Source organism: Xenopus laevis, chromosome 2S, assembly GCF_017654675.1.
Source record: "Xenopus laevis strain J_2021 chromosome 2S, Xenopus_laevis_v10.1, whole genome shotgun sequence".
Classification (NCBI taxonomy): Eukaryota; Metazoa; Chordata; class Amphibia; order Anura; family Pipidae; genus Xenopus; species Xenopus laevis.
Window position 1 is genome coordinate 22,763,015 of NC_054374.1, and position 20,630 is coordinate 22,783,644.

The 20,630-nt window shown below is 36.0% G+C and overlaps 1 long non-coding RNA gene across 1 annotated transcript; it reads left to right on the forward strand.

The window, feature by feature from the left end:
• Window positions 1-333: 333 nt before the first annotated feature.
• Window positions 334-14,678, forward strand: LOC121400411. The gene is made up of 4 exons (XR_005965728.1): window positions 334-1,231; window positions 4,700-4,856; window positions 10,777-10,833; window positions 14,662-14,678. It is a non-coding gene; the product is annotated as an uncharacterized LOC121400411 (long non-coding RNA).
• Window positions 14,679-20,630: the final 5,952 nt, after the last annotated feature.

Below are 20,630 nucleotides of genomic sequence, written 5' to 3' on the forward strand. Positions count from 1 at the left end.
TAAGCTGTGACCCCTTTGATAATGAAACAAACTGCATCTCAGAAGCAAAATGGAACTAAAAGACAAATTATCTGATAACTGGCATGTGCAAAATGTATTATGCATAACATACTATGCATAGGCTCACCAGTGTCTTTCATCCCTTTGGAAGCCGCTTGTTACATTTTTGTTTTGAATTGTCACTCTTGCAAAGAATAATTTACCCATCTATTTTATATTCACTGTTCTACTTTCTTATTTCTTATGAAACAGTATGCTACTCCGAATCAAGATGAGGGAAACGCAGAGGAGCTTTGATCTGCTGTCGGAGCTGCCCTGGTTGACAAACTATGGGGTGCCGTTTGTCCCATGTACATTATGTTGACAAAAAGTACATTCTGTCTGCAAAAATAACTTCAATATAGTTGAGGCACAAAATACATTTTACCAGGATACATATATAACTGTGGTCAGATATATTGGTAGAAAATGTACAAAAGCAGTATGTTTAGTCAAAAATGAGAACAAAATCTGATTTCTGTACAAATAGGATATCAAAGTATTGTAAACAAGCATTTTGTCTTTCACACTGTATTTTGTTTCTCAAATGTATAAAATCCATGTAACAAAACTAGTGATGTGTAAAGGAACCTACAAGATGAATTATGTAAAAAAAAACTAGAACAAAATATATAATGTTGTAAGCGGCTATCATATGTGAATCCACACAATTGATATCTCACTATAATTTACCAGTTTGAAGTGACAAAATAGATGCTTATTACAGAAAGGAATATAACCTATCACAGAATCTATAATATCAACAAATTAACACAAGTTCAACAAAACCAATATCAACACAATAGTTAAGTTAGACAAAACAGATAAAACAGACAAAACAGATATTTTCAGATTATCTATTCTGTGAAACATTTCTGTCAGTCAAATTAGTGAACCAATGAGATGCAAGCATACTTCTTAACCAATAACAAGCACTCTTTAACTGAAGTCCATTTATCTATTAATTCACCTTTCAAATAGCAACAGTTATTTGGCCAATAATATTAGGTTTCACTTTTTTTTCTGATCCTGCAGCTTCTTGCCATGTTTCCACTCCCCTGAGGTTGCCATTTTCTAGCACATGCTCTCCAGAATGGATCCTAGGGGTATTAATGTGAAGCTATTAGCTGACAGCATTTTGAACCTTTCAAAAATAGTTGAGAATTGGTCCTCTACAAGCTCCAACACTGGGGTAAGTCTGACAGTGATTTTATTCATCTCTCTAGTGGTGTATACCAACATATGGGTATCTTGCTGTAAGGTGTACATCTTAAAATTTGCACAACTTGCTTTTCAGACTTATTTAGCTTCTATTTTTTACTACTTCAATTAATAATAAGCATACAATCCATAATTGATTGGCCAGCTAACTTAAAAAGGATAAAAACATGCTATTTATTTATCTCTTAATTCAGGGGTCCCTATCCCTATAGTATAGTACAGGTATTGGATCCCTTATCCGGAAACCCGATATCCAGAAAGCTCCGAATTATGGAATGGCTGTCTCCCATAGACTCCATTTTACCCAAATAATCCAAATTTTTAAAAATCATTTCCTTTTTCTCTGTAATAATAAAACAGTAGCATGTACTTGATCCCAACTAAGATATAATTAATCCTTATTGGAAGCAAAACCAACCTATTGGGTTTATTTAATGTTTAAATTAATTTCTAGTAGACTTAAGGCATGAAGACCCAAATTACGGAAAGATCCGTTATCCAGAAAACCCCAGGTCCCGAGCATTCTGGATAACAGGTCCCATACCTGTATATACCAATACTATATATCTAGCATCTAATATATCTATCCTCTCCCTCTTTCTGTCTCTCACTCTCTTCTATCTATCATTTAATATAGCAATTCTCTCTCTTTCTCTCATCTATCTATCTATCTATCTATCATCTAATATAGCAATCCTCTCTCACTCTCATCTATTATCTATAATATTTATCATCTAATATAGCAACCTCATAGTGAAACATGCTTTACTTATCCTTTAAAGGGGTTGTTCACCTATAAATCAAGTTTTACATTAAGTAGAGGGTCATATTCTGAGACAATTTGCAATTGGTTTTCATTTTTTATTATTTGTAGTTTTTTTGCTTTATTCAACAACTCTCCAGTTTGCAATTTCAGCAATATGGTTGCTAGGGTCCAAATTACCCTAGCAACCATGCATTAATTTGAATTAGAGACAGGAATATGAATAAGTGAGGGCCAAAATAGATGAGTAATAAAAAGTAGCAATGACAAGTTTGTAGCCTTACAGGACACTTGTGTTTTAGGTGGGGTCGGTGACCCCTGTTTGAAGCTGTAAAGAGTCAGCAGAAGGCAAATAATTTAAAAACCACTTCAATTAATAATAAGCATACAATCCATAATTGACTGGCCAGCTAACTTAAAAAGGATAAAAACATGCTATTTATTTATCTCTTAATTCAGGGGTCCCTATCCCTATAGTATAGTACAGGTATAGGATCCCTTATCCGGAAACCCGATATCCAGAAAGCTCCGAATTATGGAATGGCTGTCTCCCATAGACTCCATTTTACCCAAATAATCCAAATTTTTAAAAATGATTTCCTTTTTCTGTGTAATAATAAAACAGTAGCTTATACTTGATCCCAACTAAGATATAATTAATCCTTATTGGAAGCAAAACCAACCTATTGGGTTTATTTAATGTTTAAATTAATTTCTAGTAGACTTAAGGCATGAAGACCCAAATTACGGAAAGATCCGTTATCCGGAAAACCCCAGGTCCCGAGCATTCTGGATAACAGGTCCCATACCTGTATATACCAATACTATATATCTAGCATCTAATATATCTATCCTCTCCCTCTTTCTCTCTCACTCTCTTCTATCTATCTATCATTTAATATAGCAATTCTCTCTCTTTCTCTCATCTATCTATCTATCTATCTATCTATCAATCTATCTATCTTTCATCTATCATCTATCTATCTATCTATCATCTAATATAGCAATCCTCTCTCACTCTCATCTATTATCTATCATATTTATCATCTAATATAGCAACCTCATAGTGAAACATGCTTTACTTGTCCTTTAAAGGGGTTGTTCACCTGTAAATCAAGTTTTACATTAAGTAGAGAGTCATATTCTGAGACAATTTGCAATTGGTTTTCATTTTTTATTATTTGTAGTTTTTTTTGCTTTATTCAACAACTCTCCAGTTTGCAATTTCAGCAATATGGTTGCTAGGGTCCAAATTACCCTAGCAACCATGCATTAATTTGAATTAGAGACAGGAATATGAATAAGTGAGGGCCAAAATAGATGAGTAATAAAAAGTAGCAATGACAAGTTTGTAGCCTTACAGGACATTTGTGTTTTAGGTGGGGTCGGTGACCCCTGTTTGAAGCTGTAAAGAGTCAGCAGAAGGCAAATAATTTAAAAACCATAAAAAAAGCAACGGAGAGCAACTGTTGCCTTAGAATAAGCCATTCTAAAACATATTAAAATTTCAATTAAAGGTGAACTTCCCCTTTAGCTCAAACAATGCAGTTGCAGTCATCGAGGTTGTGAAAGTTTGTTTAGTTTTTTTAAGCTGTTAATGTTTGTCACATCTTTAGTGTTTTTGCTTTGCCATCATCTATCTATTTATTATCTATCTATTCCCCCCTACTTCATTATATATCTGTATATTTCTTTGTGTGGTGCAGTTTCTTCAGGAGCAATGGCCTGTAGAAAAACAGCAGAATGTTTTTTACTGAGGTAGCCTTTTTTGCCACCACTGTGAAAGCTTGTTTAGAGCTCCTTATTCTGTTGATGTTTGTCACAGCTTCAGTATTTGTGATTTTTACTTTCTACTTGTCTACTTTAACCCGTAGAACATTTATGTCTGTGTTTTTTTGCTTTGTTTTTTTCCTTGTCTATATCTTGTCTATATGTTTATCTCTGTCTATGTATCTCTATTTTCTCTCTATTTCTCTATGTATTAACTATATTTTCTCTCTATCAAATGGTGCAGTTTTTTTCCCCAAGATCATCAGCTATCTATCATTTATAATCTCTCTCTCTCTCACTTGCTCTCTCTCTCTATATATGTCTTTCATCTGGAGAGTTTATTTTTGAAATCTTTTTGAAATCTTTTTGAAATCTTTTTGAAATCTTTTAATTGAGCTAGTTTCTAGCTGCATTAAGCTGCATCCTAACTCTAAGAAAACAATGCAGTTCCAGTCATAGAAGTTAATTTTTATCAGAGAATAGAAATCTATGTGATTTTTGCTTTGCCATGCAGGAGAAATAGAGAATTAGTTCTAAAAAGTCAAATCCATGTGTCTGTGTCTTTGAAAGTTATAAAATCCATAAAACAGAACCAGTGAAGTGTAAAGGCACTTTACAGAATGAATGATGTTAAAAATAATGTCTCTGATTTACCAGTTTAACATTACAAAATAGTTAAGTTAGACAAAACAGATAAAACAGACAAAACAGATATTTTTTAGATCCAGATAACTATTTTGTGAATTTCTGTCAGTCAAATTAGTGAACCAATGAGATGCAAGCATACTTCTTAACCAATAACAAGCACTCTTTAACTGAAGTCCATTTATCTATTCATTCACCTTTCAAATAGCAACAGTTATTTGGCCAATAATATTAGGTTTCATTTTTTTTCTGATCCTGCAGCTTCTTGCCATGTTTCCACTCCCCTGAGGTTGCCATTTTCTAGCACATGCTCTCCAGAATGGATCCTAGGGGTATTAATGTGAAGCTATTAGCTGACAGCATTTTGAACCTTTCAAAAATAGTTGAGAATTGGTCCTCTACAAGCTCCAACACTGGGGTAAGTCTGACAGTGATTTTATTCATCTCTCTAGTGGTGTATACCAACATATGGGTATCTTGCTGTAAGGTGTACATCTTAAAATTTGCACAACTTGCTTTTTTCAGACTTGTTTAGCTTGTTTTTTATAATTGGGAAATTTTACTGCCATCATTACATTTGCATATTCCAGCTTTTATTTGAATTATTGTTCAATAGCAGTTGCAGAATTTAAATTTGTTTTTTGATTCTTGTCTCCCCATTTAAACTGCATTTTATCTTAACTCAAACAGTACAATTCCAATTCTTAATTTATATTAGCTCTAAAAGCACTGCAGATTCTTTTATAGGGGGTTGTTAATGCTTGAGCTTAAGTTTATGTGATTATTCTCTGCATCTCTCTCTCTATATATATATATATTCCCAAATCCAAGGTGCACACCGTTTAGGTTTTTGCCCGGGTGCCATGATAAAGAATATGTAGAATATGTAGACCATAAAGCAGGCACTCACAGGGAGTATATATATATATATTTATAAATCTTTATATATATATATATATATATATATATATATATATATATATATATATATATATATATATATTACTTTCTATTCATTCTACAAATATATTACTTTCTATTCCTGATCTTTCAATTCAGCTTCGTTCCTTTTCATATTCCAGTCTATTATTCAAACTAGTGCATGGTTGCTAGGGGAATTTGCACCCTAGCAACCGAATTGCTTAAAATGCAAATTGCAGAGCTGCCTGAATAAAAAGTTAAATAACTCAAAAACCACAAATAATAAAAAATAAAAACAAATTACAAATTGTCTCAGAATAACACTCTACATCATATTAAAAGTTATCTCAAAGTTGAAGAAGCACACCTTTAATGCTTAAGTCTGTGTGATTTTTTTATTCGTTTTCTGCATCTATCTGTCTATCTATCATCTATATATCTATCCAGTGGAGAATTTATTTTCAAGCTATTTTAATTGAGCTTATCAAACATTGCAGTTTCAGTTTTATTTAATTATTGTTAGAACTCCAGTCTGTGATTTTTGCATTGGCATATACGTACAATAGAGAACTTGATTGAAAGTCACTGCTAGCTTTTGCCTATCACTTTGCCCATCTATTTTCTGTCTCTGTTTCTTTGTCAGTCCTTGTTTTTTCTTTTTTATCTTTTTAACTAGCTACCAAGTTTTAATTGACCTTGTTTCTTGTCTCAGCATTTAGCTTAATGGAAAACTATTGCAAAAATTAAAACTGTATATGTGCTTTATCTTCTCGAAATTAGAAACCATACATATAATCAATTAAAATTATGTCTGTGTGTGTGTGTGTGTGTGTGTTGCTTGGTTTTATGCCGTTTGCCTAGAAGATGAATTGGATCTCACTCTTTCAAAATAACTATATCTCTCTATAGGATTTATACTGGAGTGTGGTATTGTGCTAGTTTTGTTTGTACTGGTGTTGGTTATGTTATTTAACTATAATTCAGTTTCTAGGCAAAATAAAACAATTAAAAGATGTATTAGACCTGTTAATTAAAATCTGTCCCAAATGCCTGCATGAAGAGAGATTGCTAAATGGGGGATACTGAAAAGTTACTTTAATATTTCAGAAACAGTACATAATTTTTGATTTTTTTTAACTTCCATGATATGAAGCTTATAAAAAAGTTTATTTGCACAAAAGTTCCTTTTTAACACAGACATTTATAAGTATACACATTTTTGAGGAATTTAAAGTCATATTTATCAAACAATCATTACAATATTTATCAAGTGGTGGTCTATTGAAATGTTTAGTTAATTTTCATCTACTAAATATTCATCAGCTAAATTTTACTTCTTTATACCAATGCTTGATCAGTCCAAAAGAGGAAAAAAGGTTTTAAAGGAGTAAAACTTGCTGTATATGAGACCCACAACCTGACCTGATTAAAGTCTGTAAGGCTGCTGCACACACTTTAATAGAGATAGTGCCCTGGTGCTAACAGTAGTATTATATAGAATTTGTGAAAAATGCTGTTGCACTCTAGGGACTTTTGCAGTAAAACAAACTTTATTAGAATCGACGTTTTGACCCTCAATGGTGTGTAAAATGTTGATTCTAATAATAGAGTCCAACAGCATTTTCCACAAATGTGTTATATAATATATATATATATATATATATATTATATACACACACACACAAATGAGCATTCACACATTTGCAGTACAATTTCAAGTTTCTTCTCTTTGTGTGCTGATTCCAAAGCAACCTTTAATCATAATGTATTACACTCTAAATACAAACTAGTTATTTAAGGCGTAATTATAGCAGATGCATGTTTAGATTTAACCAATAGGTATTATTATGAAACCGTTAGCGTACATGTTAAAGGGGTGGTTCACCTTATAAGTTAACTTTTAGTATGTCATAAAATGGCCAATTCTAAGCAACTTTTAATTTGCGTTGATTATATATTTTTTATAGTTTATAGTTATTTGCCTTTTTATTCTGACTCTTTGCAGCTTTCAAATGGGCGTCGCTGACCCATTTTAAAGCAAATACTCTGTAAGGCTACACATTAATTATTATTGCTACGTTTTATTACTCTCATATTTCTATTCAGGTCCTCTCCTATTCACATTCCAGTCTCTTATTCAAATCAGTACATGGTTGCTAGGGTAATTTGGACCCTAGCAACCAGTTTGCTGAAACTGCAAACTGGAGATCTGCTGAATAAAACTAAATAAGTTAAAAACCCACAAATAATAAAAGATGAAAACCAATTGCAAATTGTCTCCGAATATCACTCTCTACATCATACTAAAAGTTATATCAATGGTGAAAAACCCCTTTAATACTTAGTACTAATTCTACTGAAAGGCTGCTGTCCCCTTTCTGACCCTGAGAAATGGAGTGAATGTGAAATAGAAACATTTTCAAGTGGGGGAGAGGTAGTAATGTGCATGTGCCTAGAACCTGATCACTGTGCCAGCAATATCTGTATATATACCTTGTCTATATCTTATTTCTCAGCCATGTGTCCTCACTCATAGCAGATTAGTAGTTCAGTTTAGTATCTTAGATCACCCACAGCATTTATCCTTCAATAAATGATCATGCTCTATTCAGGCACACTGTGCAGATGAAAGAGGCAAATGCATTTTTGGTTTTAACCTACAGTTAACCTTGAAAGTTATTTTACACACAGTATTGCTGTGTAACGGTTAATAAAGTGACACGTAGAATAATTGTTGTCCCCTTTCTGACCCTTAGCATTTGAAAGTAAAATGAAATTGTTACATTCAGTAGGGAGAGTAGGCATCAATGTGTATGCTCCTAGAACTAACTCTGTTCATTTGGTCCTTGTTGTACTAGATTGGCTGTGCCAGCAGTTTCTCACTGATATGAAGCACCTTGAATATACCATATTCTTTAGTCATGTGTCAAGACTCTGACAGCAGATTAGTGAGGTTAGGTACCTATGTGAGACCAAGTTAGACCAGATGCCACAGGGAGCTGATTCTCAGCCTGCAGAAAACCTATTGGAACAAGAATCAGACCTAAACTAGTGCCAGATTCCTTCCTTGCCCACAGCCTGAACCACTGGGTTAATGTGGGTGCAGGCACAGGTGGGAGATTTTGGTGCCGAAATGCATAGATGTAATTTGATTTTTTTTGTTTGGAGAGGCTAAAGTTGGCTGTATACAAGGCAATATATTAAACGTAAGATTTGCACCAGTATGCATAACCTGTAACTATCTCTACAATTCCCACCAACTTCAGTACAAAGTTCAGTCGGAACTGTATTTTTCAGGAATACCTTTCAATATTCCAACACTGGAAATCACTGTATCCTTGACAGAAAATATGTGTAGGTGCTTTATTGCTCACTGACATAGTAACACAGTAATTTAGGTTGAATAAATACATTTACCCATCAAGTTCAACCTTTGAAACCAACTGCTAATTCATCCAAAGAATATAGTGAAAGGCAGTGGACACTTATTAATACATGATAGAGTAATGATACCCCAGCACAGTGGGTACTGATACCAGTCACTTTCATTTACAATGCCCCCCTGAACATTGGGTAACATCAATTCCATGCCAGTTTCATGTATTATGCCCGACTCCCCAGAAAATGTAGGATAAATTCAATGCTAATTCTATGCTTATCTATAATAAGTAACACACTAAATAGAGAAATAAAATCATTACAAATTTAATGTACAATACCCAGAACACAAATAACAGAATAAATGCTTGTTTTTTTATCGCCTGTAATACTTAAGAACCAAAGTTTAATCCACAGAGTGTACATCTACTTAAAACATTTCTGTTACAGCAAGGCAAAGGTTAATGCTGTTAGGTGAGAGATGCTGCAAAGTTTTCCAGCACTGAGGGACTGTCTAAAGTATTTGTTTGATTAGACAATTCTTTACTGCAGTTCTTATAGAACTGTTTGGGTGGAAGGTGATGCTAATTATCCCCAGTGTCAGCTGCAGAAAAACTTCAGAGACAGGAATTCCTGCACTTTCCCGCTCCCTAATATCGATCTCCCTTGATGCTGCTGGTTCAAGCCTGGTACTGCCAATGCAGGCATTTGATTGGCTGCAGAATGGGTCAAACATTAACCTCTAGTCAATCCAAGTCCAGTGATACCAGGACTCTCATGGCAAAACATGAAGCATCTAAGCTTTTATTAGTCAAAAAATATAGCTAAACGCAGAGGTGAGAGGACATACACCACCCCTTGCAGGTTTCGCACTATAAAGTCAGGTTAGGAGTAGGGCATTTATTTATTTATTTATTTTTTTAAGGTGTCAAAATACAAACTCTTGCATTTTGGTGCTGAAATTCAATGCACATACATCCAGTTAGCTGATGAAGTGGTTCAAGGGTGCAAAGGGCTATACAGAGGTCTATAGAGATAATAGCACTGCATTTATATATTATGCTTGCTTTGTTTTTCTCTTGCTGTGATGGTTTTTAAGTCTTAAATGGTTGTTCAGCGTGATATTCTGAGACAATTTGCAATTGGATTTAATTGTTTATTATTTGTTATTTTTAGTTATTTAGCTTTTTATTCAGGCAACTCTTTGGTTTGCAATTTAAGCAAAATATTGGGTTTATTATAGTTTTAACATTAACCTTGGTAGCAGCAAATTGTTAAACAAAAATTACATTGCCCAACATGCAGTGGGAGAGGGAGGCAGGAACATTAAAGGAGAATTCAACCTGTGGAAAAAAAGTTTTTTTCCCCCACAGGTTGAATTCTCCTTTAAATCCATATCTTGCCTAGTTTTTACTTAAAGGGGTGGTTCACCTTTAAGTAACTTTTAGTATGTTATAGAGTGGCCAACTCTAAGCAACTTTTCAATTGGTCTTCAATTATTTATTTTTTATAGTTTTCTGACTCTTTCCAGCTTTCAAATGGGCGTTGATGACTCCTACTAAAAAACAAATGCTCTGTAAGGCTACATGTATTGTTATAGCTACTTTTTATTACTCATCTTTCTACTCAGTCTCTCCTATTTATATTCCAGTCTCTTGTTCAATCATTGCATGGTTGCTAGGGTAATTTGGACCGTAGTTACCAGACTGCTTAAATTGCAAACTGAAGAGCTGCTAAATAAAAAGCTAAATAACTCAAAAACCACAAATAATAAAAAAAAGAAAACCAATTGCAAATGACTCAGAATATTACTCTCCACATCATTCTAAAAGTTATCTCAAAGTTGAACAACCCCTTTAAACCCAGAAACCCAGAAGGCCCAGGACAACTGTCCCCCCATTGCCAGCTCTGTATGTAAATATAATATATATCCCTTTACAGTGAATCAAACTTTTAATTGATTAATATTTGGGTCCACATTAGACGCCTTGTACATGAACTGTGGTCCTTTTGCTATATATATTTAACATTTTTTTTAGCCTCTAGGGTCACATCATTTAACAAAACAAGGACACAGCAATTCTGCTACTGAACAGGTATGTTTATTTACAATATGTGAACACAAAACATTTATTTGTATTTCCCATAGAAAAAATAAAAGTAGGCCCGAACTGTCAATGCAGACGTTGGTTATTCCAGGTCACCTTGGAGGGAGAACAGAAGAATTGGTCTCTTGGGCCCTCCCTCAGGATATATAGGCTGGCTCCACCTCTTTTCCCCAGTTCTGTTGTAAAACTCGGTGAGGTGATGAAGAGACAGCAAGATATGAAGGAAGGTCAATAGACACAAGTAGGAATTATAGAGATAGAGAGACAGAGTAGAGGTCCTGACACCCATACTAAAATCAGCCTGGGTGGCCTACTAGAAAAGAATTTATTAGGAGTATAAATCCCTTTTTTCTCTAGTCAGCCCTCTTGTGAAGTGTATTCTGTAGCCTCTTTGATAATCTGGAGTACCCAACTGTCCAGAACATGTGTTTCCCAGCAGGATAGGAAGGTGGACAGTGCCCTCCTACTATGGGTAATTGTTGAGGCAGTCAGGCTGAAGTGGCTTTAGGGTGGTAGGCTTTCTGTGTCTACCCTGTTGCTGCCACTGTTGTTTATTGGGCCTCGCCCCGTCTTGTGTTACTGGTAAGAAAGTAAGGGAACAAAAGGAACAAAATTGCGGTTGGGAGTAGACCAGTGTGTCTACCAGTAGATCTTTGGCATTAGGGCTTAATTGGTCTTGACACCCTTTTTTTCCTGTTGGAAGGAAGTGCTCTTTCCACCCGTAACTTCAGTGATAATTTGTTTTGAGATCTGGTCCAAACAAAGCAGCTTGTTTTTAGAACGGTGTCCCTGACCACTGGCGAAGCCATGGGGCCCTTCGAGCCATCACCGAATTGGCTGAAGACTTTGCCGCCAGGCGGACGATTCAAGGGCTGAATCTGCTACGAAGCAGGTAGTATCTAGTCTACTGATGTGCCTGTCTAAATCCTAGCTGAAGCCGGGGGGATTTTCAGTTTCTCTCTTGTCCCCATTGTTTAGCTGTCGGCCAGGCCTCTGCTCTGGTCTGAGAATAGCTGCCATTTGAGTGTAACTCTTTTTAGGAAGACTCTGATTTCCTGTCCATAGGATCTCTAAAGGCCGCTTTTTTCGTTGGCAAGGTAGTTTGTTTAGAAACACTATAAATAGCTAATCAATCTTTGTGGTTTATCCTAAACTTTGCACTGTTCCTCTGGAACTGGATAAGTATCATAAAATCTTTATTCAAGGTAAATCGCCGGTCTGGTTGTGACCATTCAGTTCAATAGTTGGTGATTGACTTAAAATATGGTGAATGACCGGGATTTATTTTGGTGTACACCTGGACCCCTATCGACTTTTGAGATAGCCGTGCTTCATCTTTTATCTCTGTCTCCATCATCTCTCTAAGGAGCTTCCTGGAAATTTTCTGGTTTGGCAAATGTAGGTTGCTCTGATTCTGAATCACTGATTGAGTCAGAAGTCACCCCCTCTGATTCTGGTAACATTGAATCATAAAAGGGAAATGGCATCAACATTAGATGAGGCCTTCCTCACTATCAGACATGTCAGGTGGAAGTATTGAGCCTTACGTTTGTGGCTCTTTGTGTATGGTAGGAGGTTGGAACACTGTCTTTATCTACTCTTAAGAGATTCTCCTACCTGAGGGGGGTTGTGGTATTACACATGAGAAACTGGTGCATAGTTATTGGATCTTTAAATGGACTCCTCATTTCCTTGTAGCTCCATATGGCTGAGTTAGTGTCAAGATTAATATCCTTTTGGAAATAGGGTTGTGGCTCAAGGGGCCCTTACAGTCAGTGCAGTATAAAGATTCTGACTTTCTCAGAGTATGCCTAAATTTTCTGCCATTTAAACCACTTTTGCTGCCCTTGCTTAGTTGATTTCTTACAGAGTTTCCCAGCCTGCATGTCGACTCTTAATTCCTAAGCGAGTCTGCTCTTTCCATAGTAGACGGTAGCAATGTATAGTTGCACAGTTTTGGTGTAATAAAGCTGTGTGTAAACGCCTTGCACGCTGCCATGAGAGCTCAGTGTTGGCTGACTGCTCCTGTTGTGATGCGCAACTAGAAATGGTGCTGCGATTGACGTAATGACTTTTGCGTAACGTCGCTTCCGTCTTTCACGCCAAAACAGAAGCGGTCACCTAAAAGGAAGATGGTGGATTCTGGTTGCAACAGAGCGCGCTTACCAGACATAGTGCCTTGCGCTGTATTGGAAAGTTCGCCACACTGAATGAGCGATTCTGCTTACCTAGGACACAGCACTTTAGTAATAAAGGCTCTGGATACTGTGAACAGACTCAAAGTAGCTCTTCCATGCTGCCCATGGGATTAACCCCATGTGTACCTGAACAATTTCTCACTGGGCTCTGTGTACACTGCATACCTAAGCCCTGGAGTAATAATTAGTCTGATCTACTCCACCTACTGTTAATTGCCAGTAAGGGAAGAATCCTGACCACCAATGGAGACAGCTCTGCATGCCTCCATAATGTGTGTATAAGCTGTCCACTAACTGCAAAATGCCAGCCAGAAGGATCAGCTTGAATCGGTGGGAGACAGAACTGCATGCCCTCCATATCAAATGTTGTAAAAAAATATTTAAATAAATAAAACTAGAAGAAGAATTTCTGTCCTTCACCTCCAAGACAGGACAAAAGAACTGGGAACAGAGGTGGAGCCAGCCTATATAATCCTGAGGAGGCCAAAAACCAATTCTTCTGTCCTGCCTCCAGAGGTGAACCTGGACATAACCCAATACGTCTGCACTGACAGGAGGCTGACTAGAGAAATTATGTGTGTGTGTGTGTGTATGGTGTGTGTGTGTGTGTGTGTGTGTGTGTGTGTGTATGCTGTGTTGTGTGTGTTTGTGTGTGTGGTGTGTATATACCACAATGAAAAGACTGCCACCAGTCAGGTCTTGAAAAAAAGTGAAAACATTTTTTTTCAACATTTCGTTCCTCACTTGAGCTGTCCAGCCAAACGTTGCAAAAATTTTTTTCACACACACAAACACACTCTCTCTCTATATAACTTTTACAATTCACTTATAACAACTTCACTTATTGGCTAACTGTGATCTCGTGTATAGGTCTGCCAACAAAACAAATCAAAATTAATTAGGCATACATGTCTGGCCTCACTGTATCTGTCACACCACCATGTATATTATCTTTAAATTGTTCTATTCATTACCAATAAACAGCACAAACTAAAGAGCAGAGTGAGACTCCACTTTTTTCTGCTGATCAAACAGATATTGTCTAAACAGTAAGCTTGATTGGCAGTGACACCTCTTTCTCTCTTCCTATCTGTGACTAAATGGTCCATATTAAAACTCCATATTAAAAGTCTAATTGTGGTCAGTCCAAGACTGATAGAAATTAAAAACAATCTAGTGCTAAGGGAAGTTGGAGTTAGTAAGCAAACATTTATGCAGTATAAAATCAGGAACTGCTTAGGCTCATTTATGAACACTGGCAAATTGGCAACTGGCAGTAGCCAATGATGACAAATCAGACGTGCATATTTTTTCTATCTGAAAGCTGGCTGAGAAATGGCTTATCACTGAGTGGTTGCAAATTTAACCAGTGTTTATAAATGAGCACCATATTTTCTGCTTAAGTAATGTGTAAAGTAATGATTTTTCTCTTGCAGATGATTATTACTTGAAGATTTGATATGTTTTTCGCCTCTCAAACTTTTATTTGTGAAACTTGAAAAATTTGAAAAAAAAATAGATATGTGAAAATTTAATATTTGGTGCCAGAATTTAATTAGATTCTTCTCGTAACCACCAGAAAATAGCCCCTTAATAAAATAACTTTTTTTTTTTTTAGACATTTCAACTTCCAACCAAAAAACCCAGCCAAGTTAATTCTCACTATTAATCAGGTATTGTGTATTTGAATACCAACAAAAAATGTTAATTTCCCACTGTCAAAAAATAACATACCCATTTAGAAATATTTTTTACAGGAATACAAAATATACACTATTTAAAGAACCTGTTGGTTGAAAACTATGGCAAAAGTCTTAGGCTAACCAGATCACTTGAAAATTCAGCAACATGTCTAGAAAATCCAGCTTCACTGACTGTAGTTTAATTTGAATGAGCAGTGCAGCCCTGGCAAACATGTCAATTCAAAAGTACTGAAGTGTCCAAAAATGCACTGCACCCCACTTGTTCAAGATAATAGTGCAACTTTCCTCATACAGAGTTCACCACTTTCCTGATATGAATACTTAAGTAAAAGAAAATGAGGAGAGCACTCAGTAAGCATGAAAATGCTTGGTTATTGTTTAATGCCAACCACCCAGGCCGGCCTTAGCCAATTGGACCAATTGGCCCCGCACCTCTGGGGCCCCGCACTGCCCCTTTCCTTTCTATTTGCTGCCTGTATGCCCTTATTTTCCTAAATACTTGCATGTTCAGTAGCCAGCAACACTTTGTCTAGGGCCCCGCCAACATGGTCCCAATGGGCCCCACATTTGATAGGACCAGCCCTGCAACCACCAATATAATATGTGTACTGGTGGTTACTTAAAAAGTAAAAACAGCACTTCATGCTTACTGAGTGCTCTCCTCATTTCTCTTTACTAAAAGTGATCTGGTAAATTGTTATGCTTTATAAATAAATCACTATAATCTCAGGATCTCAGGCCCATCAGAAATTATTGAGCCACATACAATTATTCATCAGGGCTCCCCTGAACACAAGCACATAGTACCAAAGGTTTTGCCATGCCCTTGTATGCAATACACAAATGATTAGCTAACAGTTACCTAGGTAGATTTTGCTTGCATAAAAGTAGAACTTCACAAATGTTTTTTTTTTTAACTATGACAACTATGATACAAAACTGATACTAATATTAAAGTGGTTGTTCACCTTCCAAACTTTTTTCAGTTCAGTTGTTTTCGAATTGGTCAATTTAGAACAGTTTGTAGGTCGGTGACCCCCCCTCCCAGAGCTGCTTTAAACGTGAAAATTACACCTTAAACTTCAGAAAAAACAGTGACAGATACAAAAAAGAAAGTAATTGGAAAAAGTCATTATTTCTGTGATCTCTCTGAAACAACTAGTGTTGAAGTGTGAACGACCCCTTTAATTGCCATGCGTCCTATTGGTTTATGCCATTAGCCCTATGCTACTTTAGCCTAATAAGTAGCATTTCAAATGAATATAAAAAAATCTGTTTGCTCTTTTGAGAAACGATTTCAGTGCAGAATTCTGCTGGAGTAGCCACTATTAACTGATTCATTTTGGAAAAAAATTCTTTTTCCCATGACAGCATCCCTTTAAGCAATATGGCTTGCAGTTTGGCTATGTGTTTTTCCGCACCTTAAAACTATTGTTAAATGAAAACTGTAAGTGATTTCCTTTGTGCCGATACCTAATAATGTTAACCTAATACGGTTTATGGCAATCTTTTCTCTACTTTCTCTCCCTTTGCTCCTCCAAGTTTCTATTACTTTCGATTACTATTTTATTTTATTTGTGTTTGCTTACTTTGTGAAAATAAATAAAAACATTTGTTTATAAAAAAAAAGTTACATATCCTTGCTCTCTCTTTCTCTGTGGATAACGGTTGTTAATATTTGTTTTTTTTAGATGGAACCTATTTTTGAAATCCTAGATTGTAAACAACTTGCAGACGAAGAGGTTGCATTTATAAAAAAAACTGAAACCCAGCCACATCCTCGCATTGCCACGAGAAGTGGAAATATACCCGCTCTAGATTTCTCCAACGCACGAATACGTTCATCATGATGAGGATCGTGTTTATCCAATTGCACACACATGCAAAATGAGCTTCAGTTGTTTTGTCAATGCCAAAACAACCAAGGATAATAATTTTATATTTCTTATTGACTGCTCTTATGAATGGCAGTATTTAGCACTGTCTAATTAAAATTTTAAAGCACAGTCATTGGTCTGTAGCCTATCAAGCAATTGTATCCCATTCAGAACTGTTAAAAAGAAAATATTGAAAAATATATATCTTTTGTTGTATAATTTTCTGTTCATTTAAGGAGGAACTATCTGAATTCTAATAGATAAAAAAATAGTTATTAAAAAGGACTTAATTGCTACCATTGTGAAGATAACAGATGAAGATCACTGCATCAAGAGCAGCATTCCTTCCTCATTTCTGCAAGCTGCCAAAATCATTGTTTCTCCAATTATTTAACCAGTATAGATGCTTAGCAACAAATTACTGTCTCTTTTTTCATCCATTCCTCGTAATCATCATAATACTGTATGGTTTAAAATTTCATTAAAGGGCACCCAGTGTGCCGTGCATTCAAGGATGGTCATGAGAATTTAAAACACAGGAATATGGTTACAGCACAGTGGGTCTTCTTTTCACTTGCCCTACACAATATTAATAAGTATACGGGCCTTTACTTTTGGACTTTACTTTGGATTCTCTGCAAACAGGCTGAAAAAAGAGACAGGTTTTTTAGTACAAGCACCCCAAAATTTTTAAAAGAAGAGTAATAAGTGGCAACAATGATTTTACAGACCTCCAAAAAAAATGGGACTAGAGGAAGGAAAACATTGCAGAAAGCTTAAAATCAGTGATTTTCACAACAATACAAAATTAAAAAACATGTTTTAAGGAATGATTTTTTTTACAGAAACTATAAGTAAATGGTCCAGGGAGTTTAATCACCAGCCATTAAATCTCTGCTTCTGCGGGTTGACTAATTTCCCCAAATGCTTTCCCACTTGAAATTTAAAGTAAATCGCTGGTGGTCAAACCAAGAGTCCGTTTTGGGTCTTGCGACTTTAGAAACTAAAAACACATGCTTCAGTCATCATTCACCTTTGTTGGTTAGCATTTGTAGGAATTAGTTGCCGCAGAGATTCATTACTAGTGATTAAACTCCTTGTGGCCTTTCGTTATACTTGCCAAAAATTCATAATTTTCCCCTTTAATGTTTAGTGTGTGTCACAGGCATTTTCATTGTTCACACTGCAAAAAATGGTTGTTTTTTTATATTTGCTTGCACTTCAAGAAATACTGTACACTTGTTTTCATATTTGCGTGCACTGCAGGAAATAAACTTGTGTGGTTCATATTTACTTGCACTGCAGAAATACACTTTTGTTTCACATTGCTTAAACTTGTTTTTCATAGTACTTGCACTGCAAGAAATAAACTTTTGTGTTTTATATTGCTTGCCTGCAAAGAAATATACTTGTTTTCATATTTGCTTGGAACTACAAAAATACCTCATGTTTTATAGTTCTTACCCTAAACAGATATGACGGGCATCTTATTCAGTTATACATTTCAGTTACATAGGTCAATATGTTCAAATCAAGGCATTTACTATAGAATATCTTATTCATGATTAAAGGCTTCCAACCATTACACATTTTCAGAGTTGTAAGAAAACTAAGATGCTAAGAAAAAACAATTAATGAACATATTACTAATATATTTTGTGTCTTGTTTTTTTGCTACCTGGGGGCAGTGTGGCCTAAGGTTGGGGATTTCAAAGTTTGAGATGCTGGTATGGGCAGGTGTTTGATATCCAGGAAGACCACACCTAATCAATTTTTTGGGCAACCTCTCTGTAGTATTGTATTGAACTGATTAATTGGTATGAACTGATTCCCTTCTTTTGGACAGGATGGTTTGACTTCCACTTCATGGCGATGAGCTTTGACTGTATAAAGAGAGGGTTGAGGAGGGTGGCTTATGTTACTTGATTCAGTGACAACGTTTTGGATAACCAGAAAAATAAGTGCTAATTAAGCCCAATATTCTCCTGTCACTTTTGTTCAGAACCTCTTGATGGTTAGGGCAGACAGGAGCATGAAATCTACTGGAGAAATGAGAACATTTGGAACAGAAATCAGGACTATTAGACTTTATCGTATTAAATCTGTATGGGTTTAAGTTCTATGTAGGTAGCACATTTGTATAATTTTGTCCCTAAAGCTAATTAAGGGAGTGTTCTTCATTAGATTAACTTTTAGTATATTATAGAATGGCTAATTCTAAGCAACTGGATTATTTTTTAAAGTTTTTGAGTTATTTGCCTTCTTCTGACAACAAATGTTGTATGAGGCTACAAATAAGCTACTTTAAATGACTCATCTTTCTATTCTGGTCCTTTCCTATTCATATTCAGGCTCTCATTCAAATCAATGTATGGTTGCTAGAGTAACTGAGACCCTAGCAACCAGAGTGCTGAAATAGAAAACCGGATAGTTGCTGAATAAAAAGATTAGGGCTGATTCACTAACTTCGAGTGAAGGATTCGAAGTAAAAAAACTTCGAATTTTGAAGGTTTTTTTGGGCTACTTTGACCTTCGACTATGACTTCGAATCAAAGGATTCGGAGTAAAAATCTTTGACTATTCGACCATTCGATAGTCGAAGTACTGTCTCTTTAAAAAACCTTCGACCCCCTAGTTCGGCATCTAAAAGCTACCGAAGTCAATGTTAGCCTATGGGGAAGGTCCCCCATAGCTTGGCTAACTTTTTTGTTCGAAGGATATTCCTTCGATCGTTGATTTGAATCCTTCGAATCGTTCAGTTCGAAGGTTTAATCGTTCGATCAAAGGAATTATCCTTCGATCAAACTATCTGCGCTAAATCCTTTGACTTCGATGTTCGAAAGTCGAAGGATTTCAATTCCTAGTCAAATATCGAGGTTAATTAACCCCTCGATATTCGACCCTTAGTAAATCAGCCCCTAAATAACTCAAAAAACCACAAATAATAATAAAACCAATTGCAAATCATTTCAGAATATCCCACTCTACATCATAATAAAAGTCAATTTAAAGTTGAGCAACTCCTTTAACATATCATTATGTGTTTTCTAGGATGTAATTCCACAGTTCTTAGTAAAGATGGGATGTCCTGTGACATTTTAACTGGATCCCTTGGCCTGTTCAGGGTTGAAATGAGATACTGGTTTGATAGATTGGGGGTTGAAGGCTAGCTCCTCTATTCACCATGGTGAGGTATCAATGTGAGTGTGGCCAAAACTGAAAGAGCCTGAAGAACATAGTATTGGGTAAGTTAAATGTGTCTTTCAGATTCTCAAAGGTGAACTCATTTCCTTGGACTATGACATGCTCCAGGTGTTTTATATTGCACTGAGCTTGTATTTTGTGGTCAGATATAGAGCATAATGAGTGAGCTGTGGTTATGCCAAAGGGTATGTTACCAGAGTACTGTGATTCCACCTAACATGAAAAGCACACAAAAGGAAATATAGACAGACTGCTATAGGGAAATTTGTGTCTGTTAGAATACACAGAAAATGCTTTAGGACAATCAACAAATCTATAAACTTGGAAGCAAGTTTTGGTTGTATAAAAACCAGATGTACTGCCAAACAGAGTCTCAATGTAGGTTGACAATCCACATAGGGCTATTAATGGCCAATCACAGCACTTATTTGGCACTCCAAAACATTTTTCTTGCTTGTGTTGCTCCCCAACTCCTTTTTCTTCTGAATGTTGCCCACTGGTTCAAAGGGTTGGGATCCCTGCCATAGGCAGAGGGTGATATTTTGTTTGGGAAGGCTATACCGTCCACTGCTTGTTTCATACTCAAAACACACAAAAAAGTACATACAAGAGTCATTCATGGACAGTGGGCAAGTTTGCACCTGGGCTGCAATCCATAGCAACCAATCTGTGATTAGCAATTTATCTATCTTCAGGTTCAACACTGAAAGCAAAACTTCATTGCTATGGTTACTGCCCAGGTGCACATGTGCCCACTGTTTATAAATAAGCAAGTGTCACCTTTATGCGTCATTATGCACCCC